The sequence below is a fragment of the Sceloporus occidentalis genome, unplaced genomic scaffold (assembly GCF_023333645.1).
Source record: "Sceloporus occidentalis isolate IW3139 unplaced genomic scaffold, rSceOcc1.0.p SCAF_9, whole genome shotgun sequence".
NCBI lineage: Eukaryota > Metazoa > Chordata > Lepidosauria > Squamata > Phrynosomatidae > Sceloporus > Sceloporus occidentalis.
In genome coordinates this window covers 36,582,142-36,609,154 of record NW_028316989.1, presented here as the reverse complement: position 1 = coordinate 36,609,154, position 27,013 = coordinate 36,582,142, and the positions used below count along the sequence as shown (strand labels likewise).

The window sequence follows — 27,013 nt, the reverse complement described above, 5'->3', positions numbered from 1 at the left end:
AATTAGGAGGAGTAGCTAATACCCCAGAGGACAGGATCAACATTCAAGATGACCTGAATAGACTAGAAAGCTGGGCCAAAGCTAGCAAAATGAAATTCATTATGGAGAAATGTAAGGTACTGCACTTAAGGTGGAAAAATGAAATGCACAGATATAGGATGGGGGACACCTGGCTGAATGAAACTATGTGTGAAAGGGATCTAGGACTCCAAGTAGACCACAATTTGAACATGAGCCAACAGTGCGATGTGGCAGCTAAAAAGGCCAATGCAATTTTAGACTGCATCAATAGAAGTATAGTGTCTAGATCAAGGGAAGTAATAGTGCCACTGTAGTCTGCTCTGGTCAGGCCCCACCTGGAATATTGTGTCTAGTTCTAGGCACCACAATTCAAAAAGGATGTTGAGAAACTGGAGCGTATCCAAAGGAGGGCAATTAAAATGGTGAAGGGTCTGGAAACCATGCCCTATGAGGAACAACTTAGGGAGCTGGGGATGTTTATCCTGGAGAAGAGAAGGTTAAGAGGTGATATGATAGCCCTGTTTGAATATTTGAAGAGATGTCAAATTGAGGAGGGAGCAAGCTCCAGAGACTAGAACACAGAACTATGGATCCAAGCTACAGAGAAAGAGATTCCACCTCAACATTAGGAAGAAGTTCCTGACAGTAAGGGCTGTTCAGCAGTAGAACAAACCCCCTCGGAGTGTAGTGGAGTCTCCTTCCTTAGAGGTCTTTAAACAGAGGCTAGATGGCCATCTGTTGGGGATGCTTTGACTGTGATTTCCTGCATGGCAGAATGGGGTTGGACTGGATGGTCCTTGTGGTCTCTTCCAACTCTATGATTCTATGAACTTGGGGTCCTTTGGAGATCCTGGATTACAACTACTGTAGTCTCTTATCATAGCTCATGCTTTGTGGGGACTTTAGAGAACTGAAGTCCAAAACACTGAAGGGCTGATTGTTTCTGACCTGTGATTTCTTAAAAAGAAGAAAAGAGTGAAGAGGGCTGTTCCAGGGATTCAACCTGGAATCACAGGTTACAATTAGGTTAGGATTCCCATCAAATGACTACAGAATGGAAATTCCATGAAACCCTATGATGTAGCCCTTATAACTGAGAATGAAATGGTCTGCAACAGCTGTTTGCTCATTTCCAATCCAATTAGTAATCTAGTAAAATCTTCATGACTTTGTTGTAAACTGATTTATTCCTTATTAAGATTGTATTTCCTGCCCTGCTTACTTTCATTGCTTGATGTTTCCTTGCCAGTTGTGGTCTCTCCATGCAGGAGACAGTGTTTTAGGGAGATGAGTACTCTAGACTGATATGTTTTTGATTTTGTTAAGACACCTGACATGTTCCTGGTGCAAAATAAATGTCCAGTAACATGAAAGAGCTAAAGAGTGTTTTGCATTTGGAAATCTTATCTCTAAACAAAACATTCTGTCCGCTTGATGTCTTTGGTCAGTTAAGCTTATGACTCAAATCAATGCAGCTAAAATAGATTAAATCCAATTTTATGATGTTATATGATGATGGATCCTGGAAGACATCTTTCCATAAAAATTTAGATATGATTGGGGACATCTGGAAACCAAGTCTTGCTGGATGTATTCAATAAATGGATGCCAAATCATGTGGAAAGGCAATCCAGTGTGTAAGCCTCTCGCTCTGTTATTACTGTCTGCAATTTTCTCCATTAACCACAGGTCCCAAAGTCTAGTCCACCATCCTGCAATGTTCATCTTTCCAGTTTTTAGCTGTATTAAGCCTGATAACAGCCAAAAGGAAACTAATAAGTTCTTTGTGTTGCAGGGCTTTATTTTCATCCATAAAAAAGGGGAATAAGAGCATGAATAGTGATGATTATATGCTCTGATCAGTGATCTTGCAGATTAGCTGAAAAATCTTTCCAGTATTCACACACTAAGGGACAATCCAACCTCATATGTACAAAGGTTCCCCTATCATCACAATCCCTCCAACCATTTGGATTGGCATTGGTAGACATACAAGCCAGTTGGACTGGAGTAAGGTACCACCGGTGGACCAACTTAATAGTACTCTCTTTAACTGCAATGGACTTAGTTTTGAATGGGAAGTGACTCCACACATTTCCCAAGCCCTACAATCGACTGAAAGAGAAAATTCCACTTCCCACCCTGTTTTATGAAGAGTCAACTTCTCAAATGTTTCTTCTACCAGGCAATTGTATATGAGTGCTATTTGGCCTTTATTCTAAGAGAAACATACCCAGAGAAACACACATTTTCAAAAAAAGTACATGGGTGAGGATATTCCTGAACCCAGAGCAGTTTCTTTAAAAATAATTGTATCTGTATTATTTGATACCAGTTCTGATGGCCAGGGTCCAGAGCATGAGTATGTTGCTCTGTTGTCACAGGTGCCCCATTGTGGAACAGGTCCCTAATGGTATACAGGCCATAAATCTTCTAACTTTGAAACTATGCATGTTTCGCCAGGCTCTGGAAAAGAGGATGAAGAAGAAAACACCATAAAGGGGAAAGGAAGGGGGAGAAGAGATGCCTCCATTTCTTCCACAAGACTAAAGAGGTAAGTAAAAAAGGGTTATGGCAGATTTTAGTAAATTTGTACATAGAGTCCAAAAGAAACTGAAGGCTACATTGTGGGATATATTTAGTAAGTGTGGCAGTGGGATGGAGTGGCATCCAGTTGGTTGGGATCCTTAAGAAATTGCCCAGTCCTGATGTAAAGACTGAAGCCTAAGCTGTGGTTTCCACACTCCTACTGCATTTTACACAATAGTACTAATGCATACATTAAGTAGGACCAGGGAACAGCACCAACCATCAATAGTAAGACATAGATTGAATCGACAGAGAACTTGGAAAAATTACTCCCTTTTTACAAAATTACAAAAAGGGAGTAAATTTTGTCACTCAGTCTCAAGTTTGGAAAATTTATTTGGGGGGCGGGGGGGGGGGTAACCATTTGAGTTTTGAGTTACCATTCAAAAAAGTAAGTTTTCCAAACTTGAGACCGAGTGACGCACTGTATGCCTTGAGAACTTCATTGTGCCTCATGTCCCAGCAGCCACTGTGTAATCCTTTCCCCATCTCCTCTGCAGGTGTGCCAGCTAAACCATGTTGGGGCAGGACCAAACCCACCAAATACAAAAGAAATGTCTCGTTCTGGATGTTAACTTTAGTTACCATAGCCAGACAATGCTGCCAGTGGCGTGGAAGAAAAAAATTGCTGTTGCCAGCTGTGTTGTTCACAGTTGGATGGTTTCTCCAAATGACTACAGAGCCAGTAGCCTGTTGTGGCCAAAGACAGGATGATGGATGAGCAACACCCAGTGTCCAAGTTGAAAGAATAGCAGAAGTTCACTTCAGGGTTGTTAAAATGCTAATCTACTTCAGTTAACAAAAGTTTAATGGAAAAGAAAAGTTAGGGAAATGAATACACCACATTATCCTATCATATACAGAAACGTTTGTAGACGTATAATCTGCAGAAAAAGCAAATTACTGGAGAATGTATAAAATAACCAGAAACTGCATATTAACCTGAAAATCTATTCAGTTTTTAGGGATACTGTATAATCCTACCTGCATATAACCATATTTGAATAAGGTAATGTTTACTTCTAAACAGTAAATAATAATACTTTTAATCAAATCCTCTGATAAGTGTATGCAACAGAGACATCTTCAGTTGTATATACTTACTAATTTATATTGCCTGGTTAGTATGTGAGTAATAATATGCAACCAAAGAGCACATTTTGATAATATACATTAACATTAATGCATAGAATTGTTAAGTTTTATTTTGCACATGTGTGTTTCTGATATCATTTTAGGTCGTTTTATGTTTCTTACATTTGTTTAAATTGCAGTTCATTTCAGATTTTAAACACCTCCTTCAGCACCAGATTTTAGAGCCAAAACAGAGCATTCAAAATGTAAATAAATGCTTATACACGCTTTTTAAACCTTCAGGTTCATTTGCAATAAATACCAAGTTATTCTGCACACTGGCCAGTCACACATTTGTTATAGCAAATCCACACATAACCCTCAGATTGGATCTGTCTAGTTATATAAACATTGACATTTGGAAACTGAAACATCATAGCTTCTATCTTTTCCTCCCATACACAAATTCTCAACAAATGAGCCAACTTTTGTTAACAGCTGCTTTGGAATGACCACTAAGGCACAACCAGGAAAAGAAAACAAGTGTCTCACTCACACACACTCTCTCTCTATTGATAAGGCTAGTAATGTGATTTTTCACTGAACTGTTCTTCCATGTGACATGGGAACAAATCTGAACATACTTTCTTTTCAGCCTGAAGTTGGCAGCTATTCACAGAACAGAGTAACAACTTAATAAAACAGCTTAGATGGATTTTAACGGCAACTGCAGCAGCTTATCTGAGGCATAAAGACAGATCATCTGTCCTCCCAGTAGTTTTGATGAAAGCAACATTTGGGCTGATTTAATTAGATACAGGACTTTTAAGATTGAAATTAACACAACACTCCACCACAACAAACACTCGCTGGTCCACATTCTCTTTAGCTGCTCTTAGGGTAAAATATTAATTTCTGCAATTGAGAAGTGTGTGTTGACACTCTGGACTAGAATTATAGGAATGTTTAAATGAATAAATATGCAATCTCTTCCTCATTTTTCTTGACTGAGCCATAAGAGGCAATGAGGAGGGGAGAGAAAAAGATAAAATTATTTTGCAATCCACTGAATTTGCAAGGAAACAATGCTCCAAAATGATAAAAACATTTTAAGATATGGCTATACTGCAGGCAACAAAATGCAAATGTTGTTGGGATTCTACATATTGGACTAGATGCTATCTCTTGCTGAACATAGAGAGGGATGTAATGGGAAAAATCTATGTATTTCCAATATTTTCTCCAGGGACATAGCCAAGGGGGGGGGGGGTTTCTTGGGGTCTGGACCCCCCCTTCCATTAGAAAAATGAATGGTGCGTGCTGCTGCGCCCAAGCCCCATTATAATGGTGGCACTTAGTCTGGACCCCCATCTTCCTAAAATCCTGGCTACGTCCCTGTTTTCTCTTAAGCCTAAGGAACAATGTGAGGGGTTTGAGGCCTTCAACAGCTTGATGATTACTTCCTCATAAAACCAACAACACAACATAAACAGAGACTTAAACAACAACAACCTCATTGTACTAAAAGTATCTGACAAGATCCACTGGTGCCAGAATGGAGATCACAGCTGGAAAAGATTCCTTTTTTTTTTTTTTTTTTGGACTATCATTTCCACAATCACCCAGCCAGCATGACCATGGGATTTGTAGTCCAAATAAGTAATGTGTCCAAGCTGTGACTGGGACAAAGGAATCACGTCACACAACTGCTCAGTCAAAGCATGGAATTCATATCCCCAAGATACAACAGCTGCAGTGACTAGTTTGAAGGGAAAACACACACACACATAGAGAGAGAGAGAGAGAGAGAGAGAGAGAGAGAGAGAGAGAGAGCGCAAACCCACACTTCTAGAAAAACAAAAGCCAAAACTGGGCAAACATGTGCAGGAAAGATCTTTCAGTGGCTACTACTAACCATCATAGCTAAATAGGGATAAACAATAGGGGACAACTGCTTTTTTGTGCCCAGGTTGGAAGCTTTCCAGTATTTACAGTGCTATATAAATAAAGGTAAATAATAATATTGCTCAATATTGATGGGAACATACTGCAGTGCTCCCATGTTTTTTTTGCCAGTCTGATAAAGCCCACAGACTACAATGATGTTGCTTTGCCCATTTGTGGACCTAACTGAGGCCAGGCAGTGAAAGAGTGCAGAGTGAGAGGGATGGAGAGGTGTTTTGTGTAACTAAAGGTTCAGATGAAAGGGAGAAAGCAGTTAAAACAGTCTCTAGTTGCCTTCTGAACATAAATTTCAATTTCTACAAGTTCATGGGTTGCAAATACAACCCTTTCCTCCACCCCATTAAAAGGGGGGGGGGGGGAGGAAAAGCAATGGAGCGTTCCTTTAAGATACTATAAAAGGTACTTAAAGTTTATGACAGACAAGAAAAACAAAATCACAGAACTCATCTGGAAATGTCTATTTATTAGAGATAGAGTAAATGTTTATACAATCCTTGCCAGCAGAACAGAATATGCCTGTCACCACATTTAACATGGTTACAAGGAGCTTCATTTGCTGAATGAGATATAATGTAGTGCTTTCAGATTATTTTAGCAAACAGTAGCAATACCATTTTAATTTTTTCTTTGATAAGACCTTGGACATAATCCCTACCCTTTTTTTTTTAGCATTAACTGTACAACCTTATCTTTTTGGACTCATACAAAACATCCGTTCAGTGAAGCTTATTCTGTGGCAATGGCTTATACACTTAGATTTAGGCTCCAATCCTAGGTACATTTACCTGGGAGTAAGGGCCACTGAACACGAGACTCACTTTTGAACAAATGAGTACACTATTGCTCTGCGAGAACTTTCAATGCAGATCCCAAGTTAGCAAATATATATGTGTGGTGTATTGATCTCCTGAAAATAGTTACACGCCATTTTTAGAGTTGTTCCGCATGAATCGTTTTGGAATGATAGCATTTGCTGTGGCTACTTTTGGAAACCAGGATGCGTCCGTTTAAGCTGCCAGTTGTGATTGCATGCTACATAAAAACTACATTCTTTCAACTGCACAGTAAATATATAGAGGCAAATTGCAGAGAGGGAGACTGCAACCAGTCAGTCCTAGTACTGCTGCTATACACACAAAGTAAATAAAAACACATAACATTTCTATATTCTGCCCCTGCTATTACGTGAAGTGTCAGAGCAAGGCATGCCGTTGACCAATGCTCAGCAGAACTTGCAGGATAGCAAACAGTTTTATCAAGCATAACTAGACAATTGGGGGAGATCAGGAAAACGTCTATTCATCAGTACAAGACTAAGCTAGTTACGAGACCAAGCTGTCTAGCAATGCAGAAATGAAGCTCTGTCACTACGCAGCATCCTATGTATAACTCATCCCAAACCATACACCTATTTGGAAGCAAGTCCTTCCAGTTGCAATGTCCCACTACCAGGAGAGCCTTCCATGTTTTGCTCTCACAATTTCTTCCCAATTCAAATCAACTGCAAAAAAAAAAGCACCTTTTATTAAATGCAAGGAAATTTGCACTCAGGAACAGCTGGGGAAGTGAACCTTTCTGCCCATGATTTATTAATTATTAAGGGGAATGAATTGGGGTGGCGTTTTGCAAAGTGTTGAGAGTGCCCCCCCCCAATACTCCCTGAAAGCAGCTGTATCAGGTGGTGGTGGGGAGTCTGGCCATTCTGGAAGCTATAAAGCAAAAAGGTGGGGTGGGAGGGAAAAGTTTCACTCCTTTGCATTTCAACAAAACCTTGCTTTCATCATGAGGCGAAGATGAAAGGGTGGAGAAAAAAGAGAAGGAGAGAGAGAGAGAGACAGCCCCTGCCACTTTCATTGGGGGGGGGGGGGGCTAATTCAGAATTGACTCTCTTATTTGTTTCCATCCATAATTGATGAGTAGCTTGAAACAGAGCTCCCTCTATCTCCCAAAGCTTGGCTACTACGGGTGACTGGGAACAACTGCCTGGTTCTGCCAAGACTAGCCTTTAAATCATTTAGAGTTTAATTTTGCACTTAGCCTGGTGTGTGTGTGTGTGTGTGGGGGGACTAGGGACAGACAGATAGGGTGCATCCGCACTGTGAAAATAATCCGGTTCGACGCTGCCATGACTCAATGCTATGGAATTCCGGGGATTGGAGTTTGTTGCAGCACCAAAGCTCCACTCTGGTGCCACAACATACAGTCCCCAAAATTCCCATAACATTGAGCCGTGGCAGTTAAAGCGGTGTTGAGACGGATTATTTCCACAGTGTGGATGCAACCACAGACATGGTGCCATCGGCCATGGAGGGAGAGATGCATGCCCAGCTCCATTGGGCCTGGCCTGGACTAAGAAGCAGAGCCCTCCCTCCAGTCCATCTGCCTTGGTCCAGGCCTCAGAGAGAGAGAGAAGATCTGCTGGACCTGATCTCCTTCCCCACCACCATTCTCTTCTCCTTTTGTGTCTTTTTAGATTGTATGCTTGAGGGCAAGGAACTGTCTAATTAATAATAATAATAATAATAATAATAATTGTAAGCAGGTATAAATACTGTAAATAAATAAATAAGGGTGTGAGTTTTCTTTTGAGGCAGGGTGGGCCACAGAGGTTGCTCCATGCCACCAGTGGGTGCTGCCCCCACTTCCAAGCATCTCTAGCTAAGCTACACATAGAAACAGGGATCCAGGTTGGACTCCTGCATCCCACTGGTCCCGATCCACCTTGCAGCAATGTGGGCAACTCCACCATTTGGGAAATGGGTCCTTCCAGCACCTTTGTGATTCTATCTCTCACAGGAAAGCAATACAACACTTTCCTTGTGAGAGACAGCTGCTTCAAAAGGGATGGTCCCTTGTGGATGCTGTCAACTTGGTGTTGGATTCTTTTGCTTCCTGACTTCTTTATCCACCCAGGAGGAAAAAAAATCTGGGAAGAGGAAGTTCTCAACTGCTCATTGGACTCAAGTTCTGTGAGGAAGGAAGGAAAGAAGGAAAGGAAAAGTAGAAAGGAAAGAAGAGGAAGGGTAGGAAAGAAGGGAGTAAGGGAAGGAAGAGAAAGGAAGGGAAGGAAGGAAGGAAGGAAGGAAGGAAGGAAGGAAGGAAGGAAGAGAAAGGAAGGAAATGAAGAGGAAGAAGGAAGAAGAAAAGGCAAGAAGAGGGAGGGAGGGAATGAAAAGGGAGGGAGGGAGGGAGGGAGGGAAGGGAAAATAGAAAGGAATGAAGAGGAAGAAAGGGTAGGAAAGAAGGGAGTAAGGGAAGGAGGTGAAAGAAAGGAAGAAAGTCAGGAAGAGAAAGAAAAGGAAAGAAGGAAGGGAAGAAGGAGGAGAAAGGAAGGGAGTGAAGAGGAAGAAGGCAGGGGGAAAAGGCAAGAAGAGGGAAGGAGGGAACGAAGAGGGAGGGAGGGAAGGGAAGGGAAAGAAGAGGAAGAAAGGGTAGAAAAGAACTGAAAGAAGGGAGTAAGGGTAGAAGGAGAAAGGAAGGGAAAGAAGGAAGGGAAGGAAGGAAGGAGGAGAAAGGAAGGGAATGTAGAGGAAGAAGGCAGGGGAGAAAGGCAGGAAGAGGAAAGGAGTGAGGGAAGGCAAAGGAAGGGAAGGCAAAGGAGGAAGGAAGGAAGGAAGGAGGGCCCCTTTGCCCTCTCTCTGAGCCTGGCAGGGGTTGCCCTGGATGGCCCTTGGGGCCTCTTCCAGCTCGAAGAGTGCAGGCTCTGAATCCTTTCCTGCTCTTCTTCTTCTCTGGGCCCCAGGAAGGACATTGGGGGCCGCAGGAGGAGGAGGAGGAGAAGGGGAAAGAGGCAGCAGGGGTCCTCCCTCCTCTCCCAAAAACACAATGTCAAGAAGGCAAGAAAGAAGGGTGCCGAGAAGGGGACTTGATGGCCTTTCCCTCTGCGCTGGCAGACCCCCTCGGAGGGCTTGGCAGGGGCGAGGCTGGCAGGGAAGGGAGGGCTCCCTTTCAGCCCCAGGGAGGGCACCCAGCTGTGCCTTCCAGCCCTGGCCCCTCTTGCCAGCCCCCAGGAAGAGGGGGAGGAGGAGGACGGGGGGCGAGGATGGGGGCAGGCCAGGACCTAAAGCCTTTCCCTAGCAAAGTCCAGATCGACGGAGCTCTGCCCTTGGACCCAGAATCGCCCCCCCTCCAAAAAACCCCATCCCAGACGCCTCCTGCCCCGGTTTGGCTGGATCCGGCGCGGTTCCAGTCCCGGTTCTTCATTCATATCTAGATAGAATGATTAGATGGATGGATGGATGGATGGATAGAATGATGGATGGACGGATGGATGGAGAGAGAGAGAGAGAATGATGGATGGACGGACGGACGGACGGACGGACAGACAGCTGAGCCCAGCCCCAGAAGGCGAAGTCCTTTCGCCCATGGCATCATGGCAACTTTCTCCGGGCTCTCCTTCCTGGGCTCCCTCCTTCTTCCTCCAATAAAGCCTCGATCTGCCCCCGAGGCTCCGCAACCGCCTCCGAAGCCCCTGGGCCCCGCTTTGGGCTCATCCTAAACCCGATCCCAAAGCGCCTTCCTTCCTTCCTTCCTTCCTTCCTTCCTTCCTTCCTTCCTTCCTTCCTTCCTTCCTTCCTTCCCCCGAAGCAGGCTCCTTTCCCTCCGGGGCTGCCTTGGCTGGGCGCTTACCTCAGGGGAGGGAGGGAGGCCGGGCCGGCGTCGCTGGATCCCCCCAAAAGGAGACCAGAATCGCGGGGGAAAGGGAGCAAGGCAAGGCAAGGCAAGGCAAGGCAAGGCGGGCCGTGCCCTGTCTCTCTCGGGCTGAAGAAGAGTCCCTAGTCAAGGCCAGCTCCGAGGTCCAGCTCGGGGCCTCCTCTCCTCCTCCTCCTCCTCCTCTTCCTCAGCGCCATCCTTCCCTCTGCGAGAGAAACCAGCAGCAGCATCGGAGCCAAACAAACCCCAGCGGAGCGAATGCTGTAATACGATCCATCGCCAGCCGCTCCGCAAAAGACACAGGCAGAGAACGGGGGGGAGAAGGGGCTGGCCGCCTCAGCCTCAGCCTCAGCCTCAGCCTCCCTCTCCGCCTGGCCCCCGAAGCCCGGCCCAAAGCAGCCCTCCTCGGAGCCTGGACCCAAGCAGAAAGGACCTCCCTCCGCCACTTTATGCCAGCCTTGTTCCCCCTCCAGACAAACAATAGCTGCCAATGGACTCTTCCCCTCTACCTCGGCTTCCCTTTAGATACCCTCCTTCCATCCTCCTTTCATTCTTTTTCTTCCTTCCTTCCTTCCTAGAATCATAGACTTGGAAGAGACCGCAAGGGCCATCCAGTCCAGCCCCATTCTGCCATGCAGGAACTCTCACTCAAAGCATCCCCATTGACAGATGGCCATCCAGCCTCTGCTTAAAGACCTCCAAGGAAGGAGACTCCACTACACTCCAAGGAAGGAGTGTGGTCCACTGTCAAACAGCCCTTACTGTCAGAAAGTTCCTCCTAATGTTGAGCTGGAATCTCTTTTCCTGGAGCTTGCATCCATTGGTCCAGGTCCTGTTCTCTGGAGCAGCAGAAAACAAGCTTGCTCCCTCCTCCATATGGCATCCCTTCAAATATTTATAAACAGGGCTATCATATCACCTCTTAACCTTCTCTTCTCCAGGCTAAACATCCCCAGCTCCCTAAGTCGTTCCTCATATGGCTTTATGGTTTCCAGACCCTTCACCATTTTAGTCACCCTTCTTTGGACACATGGCTCCAGTTTCTCAATGTCCTTTTTGAATTGTGGTTCCCAGAACTGGACATAGTATTCCAGATGAGGCCTGACCAAAGCAGAATAGAGTGGCACTATTACTTCCCTTGATCTAGACACTATGCTTCTATTGATGCAGCCTAAAATCGCATTGGCCTTGTTAGGTGCCTCATCACACTGTTGACTCAAATCCATCCTTGTCTTTCCCCTCTTCCCTCTTTTCCTCTCTACCACAGCTTTCCTTCAAATACTGTCCTCCCCCTCCCTTTAATTCTTTTTCTCATTGCCTCAGCTTTTCCTCCCTCCCTCCCTCCCTCTTAGGTTTCCATTCTATCTTTCCTTCTTCATTTTTTCTCTTTGCCTCAGCTTGTTCCTTCCTTCCTTCCTTCCTTCCTTCCTTCCTTCCTTCCTTCTTCTATACTTTACCTCACCTAGTTTCCTCCCTGACTGCCTCATTTCATTCTTTTTCTTTCCCAGCTTCCCATTCTTTCCTTCCTTCCTTCATTTCTTCTCTTTGGCTCAGCTTTCCACACACTACACACATATTGAAAAACCACATAGGAGGCCAAAGAGCTCAATAAAGCTATCTCTCCAAGCACCAGACCTCTCCTTTCCCTTAAAGCTCGCTCATGCAAAATCCCTTACTGCGATGTTGAATGAAACCGCTTCTGTACACTATAATTTGGCAGGGCAATGAGAGTCCATTTCACAGACAACCTCTAGCGCATCACGCACTAAAAAGCCGGGTGGAAGGAGGGATTTGCAATGCCTTTGGTTGAGTCTTGGAGGCAAAAACCTCCATTTGAAAAGGGGAGCACTAGACAATTTATTTTTAAAAATTATTTTTAACTGAGGACTCAGTCTGGGAAATAAATGCCAAGAAACTGGTTATGATTTATTAATTTTTCTTTCATTGGCACTTGGAAAATGGGGGAAAATATTTTGCTGAGATTTATTATTTGAGCTTTGGGGGGAATCGGAATTTCATTTAAAGATGGTCTCACAGCAAAAGCATATTTTCTGTATGAAGTGGATGGCTGCAGTGCAGCTACTGCAACATCAAGAGTTGTTTCCACAGGCTTCAATAGAAGCACCGCTGCACCCAAAAGGTGTTGTTGGTATGGTTTGCCACATTGATTCAGTATCTTTTCAAAGGACGTTATCAGACAAGGGAAATTGGAAGTATAATCCAATGGCAATCCGAATGCAACCATGGGGTTTCACGTTATTGGGTGATAGACTACCACACGCAATTTCAGGCAATGGGAAGTCAGTCCGAACGCAATCATGGGGTTTCATGTTATTGCATGAGAGGAGATCACATGCAATTTCAGGCAATGGCAAGCTATTTTCAGGCAATGGGAAGTCAGTCTGAGCGCAATTCGAATTCACGTAAATTCACTGAACTAGCGAATTCACATGAATGCGTTCTGGCCCCACTTTCTTTTCATTTGAAATGAAGAGAAATTCCTCCCATGTGATAAACTCCAAAGTAAACTGGCAACCTGGCTTCAGAAAGGAGTGGGTCTATCCTTTCACTGACTTGGTCAGAGAAATAGTTGTGTCACACAGAGAGAAAACCTCTTTTCTCCCCCATGGGTGTTTTGCTTTAAGAGTCTAGAGCTGATGTGGTGGGAAGGGTGTGTATGTGTGTGTGTGTTTGTGTGAGAAGAGAGAAAGACTGAAAGCTTTGGCCCACAGTGCGGCCTCTTCAGCGGCTGCCAACAGAGGCTCCCAGCCATGGGAATAGGCCCTTTTTGGCAGGCAAGCCTTGGGATATTTCACTCTGATGTTTTTGGGTGGTGACAGACTGAAGACTACATCATGGCAGCCTTCTGTACAGCTGACATTCAACAGAGCCATTTTCTGACACCAGCCTTTGCTTCTTTAGAAGTGTCCGAGCCGTTCTTCCCTTTCCTCTTTCCAAAGCAGCAACAACCCAAATGAGACAGGTATCAAAATGCTGGAAAAGCTGTCAAGAAACTGGACAATTTAGGAATCAAACTGAAATATGGAGGGCAAAGTCAATAAGTATCTTAAGGACTCAAAAGAAACAGTGAGGCTAGCCTTCGAGGATGGTTTAAGAAAGGACATTCTGAAGCAAATCCAAGATGGCACAGGCATGATAAAAACTCCTACACAGCACTAAATTCATGCCCAGGCAACAAACAAACACTTGGCAACTGTCTGGTGGTGAGCAACAGATGGACAGCTGCATGTCCCCAACATTTCACAGGTGAAAACCAGGATGTGTGGCCAAGCGACACCACAATATGGTCAAGATTGCAAAAGTTATTAGGGAGGACGGACCTGCAAGCTTGGAAAGGCTGCAGCTGTTTGTTTTTGCCAGACCTCCAGGGGAAGGATAAGATTCTGCCCTCTCCATTCCTTTCCCACCACTATTTTTTTTTTGCACTTTGTAATCCATTTGCAGCAACTGAAGTAAGCTAAGGACAACGGAGGAGAATGAGAGGAGAGGAGAGAAACAGGGATATTTTAAAAGATATTGAAAAAGTGCATTGACAGGACTAACTGGGACTGTTTTTGCCAAAGCAGGACAGTTGGAGGGTCTAACTACTATGCAAGGGTAGCCAGCTCTGAGGAGTTCAGGGCTGCGTTGGCATCCAACAAGCCTTTGGAGGGACATACCATTGCCTTATCCCCTGCACAAGACAACCCTCTTGGATGCCGGGAGAAAGGTTGGGGGGGTATAAAATGATCCTGTGGGCTGCATGCAGCTGCAGGCTATACTTTCCCCACCTCAGTCTATTCATTTAGACTTTTTATACCCAGTCTGTTCATTTTGGGATTCCTTGGCAGACTCCCACTCAAGTAATAACCAGGTCTGACCCTGGTTAGCTTCCAAGATCAGCTGGGATCTGGTGCCTTCAGGGTATTTCAAGCGTAATGTGTTTACTTTTGCTTATCATCAACAACTGACTTAATAGGCATACTCTGGTTGGGACTAGCAAGTGGAGTAAGGCCAGTATAACCAGTGTCTTTTCTTGGACAGAATTTCTTTAAGCTTCAGAAGCAATTGAAAGCACTAGTTCCAGAACATCTTTGGGAATATATATAGAGGCACAAGTTCAGCTCAGCAACTGCTTGTAACACAAATGTATGCAGGCCCCTATTGACATGATAAACCATCAGGAACATGTGGAGGAAAGCTCCTTAAATCCTCCCAGACATAATAGGCCGGCATTGTGTCAATAGCAAGGAGATTAAAGGGGATATTGTCAAGCTATTAAGCCTTATCTTTGAATTATCCTGGAAGTTGTTCCTCATTGTAACTCTTAACCTCCCTATTCTAACAAACTTTTAGGAACAAATATTTTAGTAGAATTAGAAGAAACAGGATATTAAATGGCTGCTTATCTCAGAAAGGCTTAACAATAGGCTCTCTCTCACACACATTAGTGAGAAAAGTTGATTCTGCCTCTTTTTAATTTGGCAGCTAGGACCTAATAAAAGCAGGGTGGGAGAAGAAGTTGCAGACAGCCAGGCTACAGAATTGAATCTGTGGCCCCATACAGACTGCCCAAATAGAGCTGCTTCTGGTCACTTTGGAGGTATGCTGTTTCAATGTTGCATGTGTCCTAAGAGTCCAGAAGTTGCACCAAAGCTCCACTCCAGTCATTACCACTGAATCGTGGCTTTGGTGTGGCTTCCGGACTCTTAGGATGCATGCATCATTTAAACAGCATACCTCCAAAGTGACCTGAAGCAGCTTTATTTTGGCCTGTCTGTATGGGGCCTGTGATTCTTTTTGTGCATTAAGAGAATGCATAACATGATTCTGTGGTGAATCATGGAAATTGAGGGTTGCCTATGTGTATTACAGCTTTGGATCATGCACCTTATGTGAAAACGAATGCCATCAAAAGGTAGGGTTGCCAAGTGTCCTTTACTCAGTCTGGCAACCCTAGTTAATATAAGTGAAATAAGTTTATTTGAGGTTGGAAAGCTTTTCCTTTTATACAGACATATTTTGGTCTATGAGTGTCATGCAATTTATGAATGCGGACAATACATTCATTTTACAGAGAAACACATAGATAAAGTAACTGAAATCAATCCCTTCCATTTGGTATTTAGGTAGAACACAAACCTCTTAACAGTACTGTCTCCTTGTCAATCCAATATGTCATGAATTTTGACTGTCCCTTATTGCTGCTTTGAAAACCTGGCAACACTGTCAATAGAGCTATTTTCTACACAGTGGACGCACTCTTAGCCTCAAGGGAAGGCAATGGCAAATCTCTTCTTAATAAATCTTTCAAAAATGAAAACCATGTTAGGTTCACCTTAGGGTTGCCGTAAATCAGAAGCTACTTGAAGGCACACAACAACAAGCAGAGGAAAACAGAGGTATTTGGGCTTGTCATCTGGGGGATACTTGTCCCCTGGCCCCCATGTAGTTGCCCACCTAGTTGTTTAGAATTTTTGGTGTGATGGAATTGGTATGTTTTAGTTCTCCTAGAAATAATATTTTTAAAATATCTTAAAACAAGAATTCTTCACTTAAACATTCAGTGGGGCTTTATCATTGCTGTCTGCTTAACAGTTGGAGGTCATCATACATGTGTCCACCATTAACAAGAAAGTAGAATAGGATAACATGGAGGCATACAGAGAGGCAGAGCAACTCTTCAGGATGTACATTACTCCAAATTCTATCACAAGACATTTTGCTGCCTAAGGCAGAATAGGAATTGCCATCCCACATGTGTCCAAATTAAGACGAATAGTACCATATTTTGGTTCTTTATTTTGGCACTTGAGAAAGTGAGTCCTAGAAGCACCTCTCTCAGCCCAATAATTGTTGGAATAATTGGTATTTATATTAAGCAAAGTGCAGTATGCCCCAGTGCAACCTGAGCTTCTGGTATAATACAAGATAGAAATATGCAAGATGCTTTGGTAAGGTACTAAGCACTTTACTCTGTCACGCCTGCTATTCCTATCTTCACACTCAGCCTACTTTGTCTCACAAGCAATAGAGACATGATGCATCCCAGTGACCAGGGCTTGACATCTGTTAGCTACCTGAGATGCTGAGTCAGTTTTGATAGAATAAACAGCACTGAGGCCTGATGAATCAGCAGACCTAGCATTTCTTGTAACTGATTTGTACAGTCAGGTAGTGGCCTACAGGCAAAGACAGAGGCTTTGGAACCTGTATGCAAACTCTGAACAAACAGAGGTCTAAGCGTAAGATTGACAGAGTATGGCTCATGTAATTTTAATCACTAACAGATACTGTATCTGGGAAACACACTGTGAAGTTCTTTCAAGCAAAACATTGGCACTGCTCTTCACCACCCCCAACCCCCATATCCCCAAACCTACCCTTTTTGCTGCTGCAGTGCACTTTCCCAGTATGAGCATTTACTGGCTGATGGAGAACAGGAGGTTGCAGAGAAGCATCCAGCTCTGTTCCTGTAGATGGATGCACAGAAATAACTTGGCTCATCTTCAGTGTTGCAGGTCTAGCTAGGAGTACAAAGCTGGACGTTTCTCCGTGTCCTTTCTTGCTCTCCACCAGCCAATAAACAGCTGTATTGGTGGGCCGCTGGTGTGTTGGATGGAGAGAGAGGAGGCATGCCACAGTGCTGTGCTGGCAAACCTATGCACACATGCCCTCTCTGGTCCATGAAGCCATTTCTCAGGGCATGAGGAGAGACAGGAGAGTGGGGAAAGAGGAGGAAGAGGCACATCTACTGCTATTGGGGGCTTCAGAATAGACTCTGGAGCCAAACATCCAAGGTCCAGCTCAGAAAAATAAACATAACACCCCCCCCCCCCCCACACACACACTAGAATTTGGAAAAGTTCCCCAACCAGCATGGCCACTGGGATTCTGGAAGTTGTAGCCCCCAAAAGTAACATTCCCAAGCTCTGACTCAAAGACAGTAGGGCTGGGCTATTATATTTTGAGATAGGTCCACATACACATTACCATATACTGTGTCCTGTTCTGAGCATCACAATTCAAAAAGGATGTTGAGAAACTGGAGCCATGTGTCCAAAGGAGGTTGACTAAAATGGTGAAGGGAATGGAAACCATGCCCTATGAGGAATGACTTAGGGAGCTGGGGATGTTTAGCCTGGAGAAGAGAAAGTTAAGAGGTGATATGATAGCCCTGTTTAAATGCTTGAAGGGATGTCATATTGAGGCGGGAGCAAGCTTGTTTTCTGCTGCTCCAGAGAACAGGAACCGGAGCAATGGATGCAAGCTCCAGGAAAAGAGATTCCAGCACAACATTAAGAGGAACTTTCTGCCAGTAAGGGCTGTTCGACAGTGGAACACACTGCCTCAGAGTGTGGTAGAGGTCTCTAAACTGAGGCTGGATGGCCATTGGTCAGGGATGCTTTGATTGAGAGTTCCTGCATGGCAGGTGGTTGGACTGGATGGCCTTTGTGGTCTCTTCCAACTCTAGGATTCTATATTTCTATGAAAGGGCAGGTGATAAAACCATCAAGTCTAAATAATAATAATAATAATAATAATAATAATAATAATAATAGTCAGGGCTAGTTGTAGGATGCATATAACCCTTGTTGAAACAACTTCTCTGACTGCTGGTCTGTTTCCAGGCACAATTCAAAATGCTGATTAGGTCCATAATATCTGAAAGTCCTATATGACGTTGCTAGTCTTAGAATCTTTGAGGAAGGGCTTTCTCTATGTCCCACCAACCATTCAGCCTTGTCTGGTGAGGACATGAGGGAGAGTCTTCTCAGTGGCTGCTCCCAGGCTATGGACTCTTCTACAGGAGAGTCAGTTGCCCCCATCTCTGCTCCCAGTTCACCAGCAGGCAGCGACTTTCTTATTTAAACAGCTTTAAATAGTTGGGCAGAAGGATATGACATGGATGTGCTGTTTTTCTAATATGTAATATATGCTTAATACGTTTTGGTTGAAATGAAGGTTTTAATTAGATTGATTTTTAATGCTTTTTAAAATGAATTTGAACACATACTGAACATATATATTAGCTACTTTGGGTCTCATATTGGGAGAAAGGTTGAATATAAATAAAATAAACCAGTCAATAAATATTCTAATTGCCATTGACTAGCAATTGAACACAAACAAATACAGGAATGCCCTGAGATTAATCACTGTAATATTAAAATGTTAGCTGTATTTATAATTTTAAAGATGTTACAATTGGTCATAATAACACTGCTCATTATTTATTCATTAATAGGGATGATAATTTCTAATATAAAGCTACCTCCTCGCTACTCATATTACACTGATTATCAATTCAGAAATGGAAATCATATAACCAAAAATATACTTTGGGGGGTTTCCAGTAAAGATGCAGGACTCAATCATACGACTTTGAAAGTATCAAGAGTCTTCAGTTCTTTTTGTTTTGATTGCTCCTGCGTATCTATGGCATTGTACTCAGTCATCCCTTGAAATATGCCTAATTTCCCTTCCTCCCTTGTATTCTTCTCCTTCTCCCTTCCATTGAGCATGTGTCACATCAAATATCATGCAACATTTCAAAAATTGTTTTTCACAAGGCCTGTCCAGTTTGTATGATACACAGCCCAAACCCTAGTCCTGCTGTGGGCAGTCCAGATGATGTCTGGTATGTCCTATGCTTTAAAAACATACCTGTTGCTCCAAATCTTCCAGGAGATCTGAAGCCCTCTGTTTCCATGCTACTATGGCTGTTTGCACATATTCACTTCAGGAGGGCCACTCAATCTGAGGTCAGAATGAGGTATCCAGCCATGTGACCATCAGTATGCCCATACAGATAGCCACCACACTGCAGAAATGGAGCCAAAGATATCGGGGGCAGAACAGGGCAGCTCTGGGGCCAGGATACTTTAGGCTGCCCATGAAATATCCTGGCTAGTATAGACAAGGCCATAGTCAACATGCTAAACTGCTTTAGCAATATTATGATGGTTAAGCATTAGAATCATTTTGTTTTAGTTCTGACATTTTCCCTTGCTTGATCCCAGTTGACTCTGTATCAGTAACTGTGTCTACTTGGTAGCCATGTTTACTGGGTCCAAGGAGTTTATCAGACAAGGGAAGTTGGAAGTATAATCCAATGGCAATCTGAACGCAATCATGGGGTTTCATGTTATTGCGTGATAAACTACCACATGCAAATTCAGGCAATGGGAAGTCAGTCCGAATGCAATCATGGGGTTTCACATTATTGCGTGATAAACCACCACATGCACATTCGGGCAATGGCAAGCTATTTTTGGGCAATGGGAAGCCAGTTCGAATGCAATTCACATTCACATAAATTCACTGAACTAGCGAATTCACGTAAATGCGTTCTGGCCCCACTTTCTTTTCATTGGAAATTAAGAGAAATTCCTCAGGTGTGATAAAATCCCAACACAGTGGTTACACACAAGGCAAGTAACTGATACATTTCATTTTGGAAAGTACAGTGGTCCAGGACTGAGAAATATTTCTGGGTGACAAAAATGTCATAAGGATCTCCAAAATAAGACTAGTTTGCACAGGAACAAAACCTGGGATTTCATGAAACTTTCCCCACATCTGGAAGTGGCCACAGAATGCAATTTGGACTAAAATAAAGCCATTATTCAAATACTTTACTATTTGAAAGCTGATGCCTCTTTGCCATTTATAACACCATTAGTTTTCTTTGCCAAAAATAAAAGTTTCTTTGACTTTTGGGTCTTCAGTAAAAGTTCCCCCCTTTTCCTCTCTCTTTTTTCCTCCCATAAAATGCAAGCTGGTGTTCCAATGGATTTCAGTGCTGTTGAAATCTTTTCACAGTGTTTTCTCCCCAAGTCTACACAATTCAAATGTAAATTGGTATGTTACTAATTACTCTGTAAGTTTAATACTTGTTTATCACACTAACGCCTTTGGAGTCACACTTGCAAAATGCACAGGAACAGCCTTGCTATGAACCATGGTAATTATACCAATGAAATAAGATGTAATAATTAAGGCTGCATATAATTAGGCCTAAAATTATCATTTAAACTGGTACTTAGGGACTAATTTACAATCCACTAGCAAAGTTATTGGTAAATATCAATCCTTATCTGATAATATTAATTTAGAGTGAATTGGAAACCCTTGGTCAGTCCACAGGTTGAACATGAGTCAACAGTGTGATGTGGCAGTTAACAAGGCCAATGAGATTGTAGGCTGCATCAATACAAGTATAGTGTCTAGATTAAGAGGAGTAATAGTTCCACTCTATTCTTCTCTAGTCAGGCCCCACCTGGAATATTGTGTCCAGTTCTGGGCACCACAATTTTAAAAGGATGCTGAGAAACTGGAGCGTGTCCAAAGGACGGTGACCAAAATGATGAAAGGTCTGGAATCCATGTCCTATGAAGAATGACTTAAGGAGCTGGGGATGTTTAGCCTGAAGAAGAGAAGGTTAAGGGGTGATATGGTAGCCCTGTTTAAATACTTGAAGGGATGTCATATTGAGGAAGGAGCAAGCTTGTTTTCTGCTGCTCCAGAGACTAGGACCCGGAGCAATGGATGCAAGCTACAGGAAAAGAGATTCCACCTCAACATTAGGTGGAACTTCCTGATAGTAAGAGCTGTTGGACAGTGGTACAAACTCCTTCGGAGTGTAGTGGAGTCTCCATCCTAAGAGGTCTTTAAACAAAGGCTGGATGGCCATCTGTCAGGGATGCTTTGATTGAGATTTCCTGCATAGCAGGGGGTTGGGCTGGATGGCCCTTGCAGTCTCTTCCAACTCTATGATTCTATGATTCTAATTCCCTGCCTTTCCATGGGATCATCTCCTGCCAGGTCACATCACTCTCAACAGTTGGGCCAGACCTGGATTCTATCAACTCTTCTCAAAAGACCCCTTTTCAAACTACTGTCTGGAAAAAAACGGGGTTTTTTTTTTGCCTTTGATTCACTTTATCATGACAAGAATCGATTACATTGCAACAGGAACCGGTTTCAAATGGGAACGAGGGTCATTTACACCAATCAGCAATTTGCTCTATTTCATAGTGAGAATGTGCCCTTTGTCAAACTGATCTGGCCCTACTCCACTTCCCTTGTTTCACCTTCTCTCCTGTGTTAATGCCATAGTCATTCTCTTACTTATTGCCAATTATACCCAATTCCCTGTGGAAGCAATAAGCCTGATCTTTAATCAACTCAAGGGACTTGATTCAAACTTCCTGTTCATTGCTCCTAATCCTTGCCGCTATGGGAGAATGCAAATGCAAATAGATGTTGGACTGTATCTGTTGCTATATTTTGGGACAGGTGTTACTATTTAAGGTACCCATTTCCATTCCTTGAACCCTGGATCTACAAAAGCATACAGTCCTTCCCCTGCCAGCCAGTACTACCATCCATCCTATCTGGTACTTTCAGGGTAATTACACCCTGAAAATAGGTATAAGATCAGGGGTTGACAGGGTAAATAGCCAGTATTATGTGCAAACACCCTGCTAAAACGAATGTAACAAGTGCTTCACTTTTTTTGGTCCTACGAGAAATGCACTTGGAAAGATGCTTCTGGGGAAAAAAAGAAATGATGACATTGTGATGTTATAGGCAATCTACTCAGACATACAGTGGTACCCCGGGATACGAATTGATCGCGTTACGAAATTTCCGGGGTACGAAAAAGTTAGATAGGAAAAAACTGTTCCGGGTAACGAAAGATTTTTCGGGTTACGAAATTCATTTCGGCGCGAAATTCAAATCCGAAGCACGGCTAGCGGCTTTCCAGCGCTAACGGAAAGCCTTTTCGGGTTGCGAAATGTATCGGGTTACGAACGGCGCCGCGGAACGAATTAATTTCGTAACCCGAGGTAGCACTGTAGTGTGTTAGTCTAGATCCATATTCAAAAGGATATTGTAGCACCTTTGTGACTAACTGAGAGAAAGAAGATTGTAGTATCAAGCTTTTGTAGACTAAAGGCTTGTCTATACAGGTGAAAAACGTCATACTTATCCTGAAACTGATGCTGGCAGTTGTGATGATCTGTAGTTACTTCCAGGGAGGATCCATGTTTTTCTCTCCCTAACTTAACTTTGCTCTGAACTAAGCAAAGTCAGGGAAAATCCCAATATTTCCTGGAAAACCTGGAGTGACCTTGGCTTCTTTTGGTGTGTGGGCAGCTGGACTGGGTACAATTCAGCCTGATCTAGTTGTCTACATGCCAAGCAATAGCAATAGCAATGGCACTTACATTTCTATACCATTTTATAGTGTTGAGCACTCTCTAAGCAGTTTACAGTGTGTTAGCCAATTTCCCCCAACAAGCTAGGTACCCATTTTGCCAACCTACAAAAAGATGGAAGGCTGAGTCAACCTGGAGCTCTGCAGGATCAAACTCATGTTTTGGCTGCAGTTCCAGCATTTAAAAATTGTGCCACCAGGGCTCTTGAACCCCAAGAGTTCATCCATCTCTTTTCTATGTACTGGACAGCACAGGGAAGGGGGATGACCTGTTTTTGGAGGTGCCACTGCTGCTTTCTCATAGGCATTATTCCAAGTAAAGCCTTCCTGACATGCCAACACGTCTGCTAGGAAATAAACAGGTGCCCAGACTCTTTCTTGATCACATGCCTGGGTGGCCATTTCTATACTCAGCAGGACACTGAGTAGGCTTTACATGGAGCTCCTGCCTGCAAAGAAGTGGTGGCAACTCCAAAAACAGGGACAGGCCAGCGAAGTTGGTCCAGCTGGCCCATGTGCACAACAACACACAGTCACGGCAGATTTAGCCCAGTGCATGTGGTCACCATTGTGATCAGTCTGCAGCTGGTCTGGGGCATAATGCTCCATCTTGACCCTGGATTAACTGGCCAGTGTAGACACACCTGTGTTTACTTAATCAGATACATCTGGTGAAGTAGACTCACTCTGTGAAAGCTTAGGCTGCATCCACACTGCAGAAATAATTCAGTTTGATACCACTTTAACTGCCATGGCTCAATGCTATAGAATTCTGGGAATGGTAGTTTGCTATGGCACCAGAGCAAAAAAGCTCTGTTTCGTTTCACGTGTGCATATTTTGAGCTTTGAAGCCAGTTTGCTAAAACATGTCAACTGCTCTTTTTTCTGTGGGGTAGGAACCTAGCCTTTCTGTTTCCATGTTATTTCTGCCTCTGATACCAAATTTTCTCTTAGGTAGGTAATGCCCAGGAACACAAGTACTTCATTAAATAAAATATAACTGTATACTTGCAGAGACTTTCCAAGAAATACTTGATGCCAGATTACCCATTCCTGTATCAGAGAGATGGCACAAATGCCACAGTTATTGGCAAAAATCTATTGCTGTATCTTTAAGATGATGGGCATGGTACTTGTACTTTCTATAAATCAAAAGATGGGGAGAAAGCCTAGGAAAACAAGAGATAGGAGGACATGTCATTTTACAAACGATAGTCTGACAGGAGGAAGCACTTAAAAAACAACAAAAACTCATATCAAAAGCTAGGAAACACAGCAACTGAGAGGAGTAAATAGAACATAAAAACTACCTTATATTGAGTTAAGCCACAGATCCATCCAGCTCAGTATTCTCTATAATGGCAACTGCATCTTACCAGATTTTTAATTAAACGATTAACATTTTTAGACTGCTGTTGAGAGTGGATGGCTCCCAAGGCAGTATCTGAAATAAACGAAAAAGTGCAATATAGAGCAAAACAATATTTTTGTTGCTGTTTGCTTTCAAGTCAACTTTGTCTTATGGCAAGTGAGAGTCAAAGACAGTCTGCTGTAGTGGTTTGAGGGCTGGACTAGGACTCAAGGAAACCAAGGTTCAAATCCCTGCTCAGTCAAAGAAACCACTGGGTGATCCTGGGCAAGTCACACTCTCTCAGGCTCAGAGGAAGGTAATAGCAAACCACTTCTAAATCAATTTTGCCAAGAAAGGTTTAGAAGAGGGTTACCATAAGTTGGAGCTGAGTGGAAGGCCTGTAACAACAGCAACAAATGCATGAGAGACCGCAGAGAGCCCTGGTCATCAACAATCCTGCTCAGATCTTGCAAACTCAGGGCCATGGCTTTCTTGATTGAGCCTATCTATCTGTAATGTGGCCTTCCTCTTTTCCTATGGCCTTCCATATTTCCCAGCATTAACATCTTTTTCCAATGAGTCATGTCATCTTATGGTATGTCCAAAGAAAGACAGCCTGAATGACAGTGATTATGACTAAAATCACTTTTCCAAACCAACGTCTTTCCCAACCCCACCTGGAGGGTGAACCTGAAGCCATGTGGTTGCTAAACATATGCTATATCATTGACTGACAACCCTTCCCCTGGTCTTAGCATTTTAAACAATCGTGAAATAAAGCTTTACTGGTTATTCCTTTTTTTAAAAAAAAGAAGAAGGAAAGAAAGAAAATAATGTACAAAAATAGAGACAACAGGAAAAGCACTGGATACACTTTGAAACCCTGTGCCTAACTGTGTTTAACTATTTTGGAAATCAAATCTTTTCAGCTCAGCATGAGCATTTCTGCCACAGCGCCATGAAAAATGTGATGGCGATAAAGATTATGTAACCCACCCTCAATGCCAGTAAACAGAGGCACCGTATAAAGGGACAAGTGTGAGGGGGATGTATAGACCCCATCCAGTGTCTGGCAGAGAAAGGACTCCCTCGTTCTGAGAGGGAAGGGTTCCAGCTGCACAATCTCAGTACAAGAATTGTCCGTAACACACTGGAACAAAGAGAGGCCAAAGCCCAGCTGTGGTGAATTAGCTCATTCTCTCCGCACTTGATCCTAAACCCATTTAAATCAGTGGCAAAGACCATTAATTTTAAAACACATCTGATCCAATAAACCAGGGAGGTGGGGGACATTACAGCTAAGAAAGTCATCTATATACTCAACACAACTTGGGAGAAGAAAGAAGAATGTTTGTTTTATATTAAATGAAGGAAGGTTTACTGTAAGGACAAAGCTACATCCTTGAGTTCTCCTGGTGGTACTCATTGTCAAAAATTTTTTTTGACATAATTGCCTTAATAAAAAACAAGTATAGACATCCATAACTCCCCAACTGCCTCAGCTGATTCATCCTCTCTTAGCTCTTAATTCCCAAATAGGAGCACATGCTAGCAACATCCAGTTCCTATGGAATACAATTGTTGTTGCACCCAGTAACATGTTGCTTGTTGCACCAAGCAACATGAAGCCACTACACACATGCTTAGTTTTGAACCTGGTTTCCACCATCTTGTAGGAAATTTCAAAGTTTGGAAGTATTTCATTAAAAATACCCCTAATTAGTTTATTGTGTTAAACAATGGCTTTAAAAGTCACTTTTAATTGTTACGACAAGGATGCCAACAAGGTCATAATGATTACATGAGTTGCATTGCTTTAATGTGAGGTGTACGTTTGAGGGGGAGGGTAGGCCATTTGGGGCCATTTCTAGCAATAGGAATTGTTTAATTTAAAATTCATACATGACAGATCTAAATACCCTAAAAGCACCAGATCTTGTCTGATCTTGGAAGCTAAGGAAGATCAGCACTGGTTAGTACTTGGATGGGAGATTGCCAAAAACAACCAGGGGCTGTAGGCTATATTACAGCTTCAATGAAACAATTAACATTAATGAACTCACTTGTGGTTTAACATTAATATGAACACATCAGCATTAACACCAGTGGTTCAAAGCTCTGGGATATCTCAAACACTCCAGTGTATGCATATTCTTACATGTATTGAATGCTGCCAAGTCTATTTCAGCACAAATGTGCACCCAGGAAAAATTGAACCAAGGGATGCTTCTAACAGCATGGCATCAGTTTAAAAGGCATAATAATAATAATAATAATAATAATAATAATAATAATAATAATAGGGTGACCAGGATGGAGTGTGAGAGTTGCCGTGGTACTTGATTTCCTTTTGTTAGAGTTGCATCTTCAGATACTGTACACAGCTTGCATTTCTTGGGTTATCCAAGCATAATTTCTTGTACTCTGGCCAACTCAAGATCCTTCCAGGCAGGTCAGCCACTATGATGGAAATCAGCAGGCTGGCACACTGCAGAAGCTTTGTATTAACAGTCTGCTAGAACACTGGTTGATGAAGCAGATAAGAAATACAGGAAATGATGTGCTGAGCTAGTGTTTTGAGGGTTAAGGCTGATGGTTTGGCCAATCAGTTTGGAGTATTCCTGGTGTATTTTGGGCTGTGTGCTCTTGCTGGGTACATGGTCTAAGAGGGCAGAGCTTCTGCAGAGAGCAATGAATTACCTGGGGGTGGTTCCACTTAAACATTAGGAGGAAAATCCTGGCAGAAGAGCTGTTAGTGGAACATGTTCCCTTGGAGAATGGTGGAGTCTCTTTCTTTGGAAGTCTTCAAACAGAGGCTGGCTGGCCATCTGTCAGGGGGTGCTTTGATTGTGAGTTCTTACATGGCAGATGGTTGGACTGGATGGCCCTTGGGGTCTCTTTGAATCCTCTGATTCTATGAGAACCACAGTGGAGGGCATGGGATGGGCTCTGCCCATCTTGTGTTTACTTTACCTGCTTTAAGAATGCCTGAAGAGGGTTAGTAACCTAAGCACTATAAAACTATTACAAAAGTTAGTTAGAAACCTAGTGTTAATGTCCTATGAGGAGAGGCATAGGGAGCTGGTTTTGTTTAGCCTGGTGAAGAATCATAGAGTTAGATGAGATCATAAGGA

At 43.1% G+C, this 27,013-nt stretch overlaps 1 protein-coding gene across 12 annotated transcripts in view; it reads right to left on the bottom strand.

Annotated features, from left to right (window-relative positions):
* The window catches only part of SEMA6D (semaphorin 6D), a 340,819-nt gene that overhangs the window by 64,958 nt on the left and 248,848 nt on the right, over positions 1 to 27,013 (bottom strand). Inside the window, exon 1 of one of the 12 annotated variants that reach the window (XM_089538778.1) lies at positions 10,279 to 10,565. The exons of the other annotated variants lie outside the window; for them this stretch is intronic. The gene's annotated coding sequence lies outside the window, so the exon portion shown is untranslated. Of the gene's footprint in view, positions 1 to 10,278; positions 10,566 to 27,013 lie in introns of those variants that run through there. 12 annotated transcript variants of the gene reach the window in all.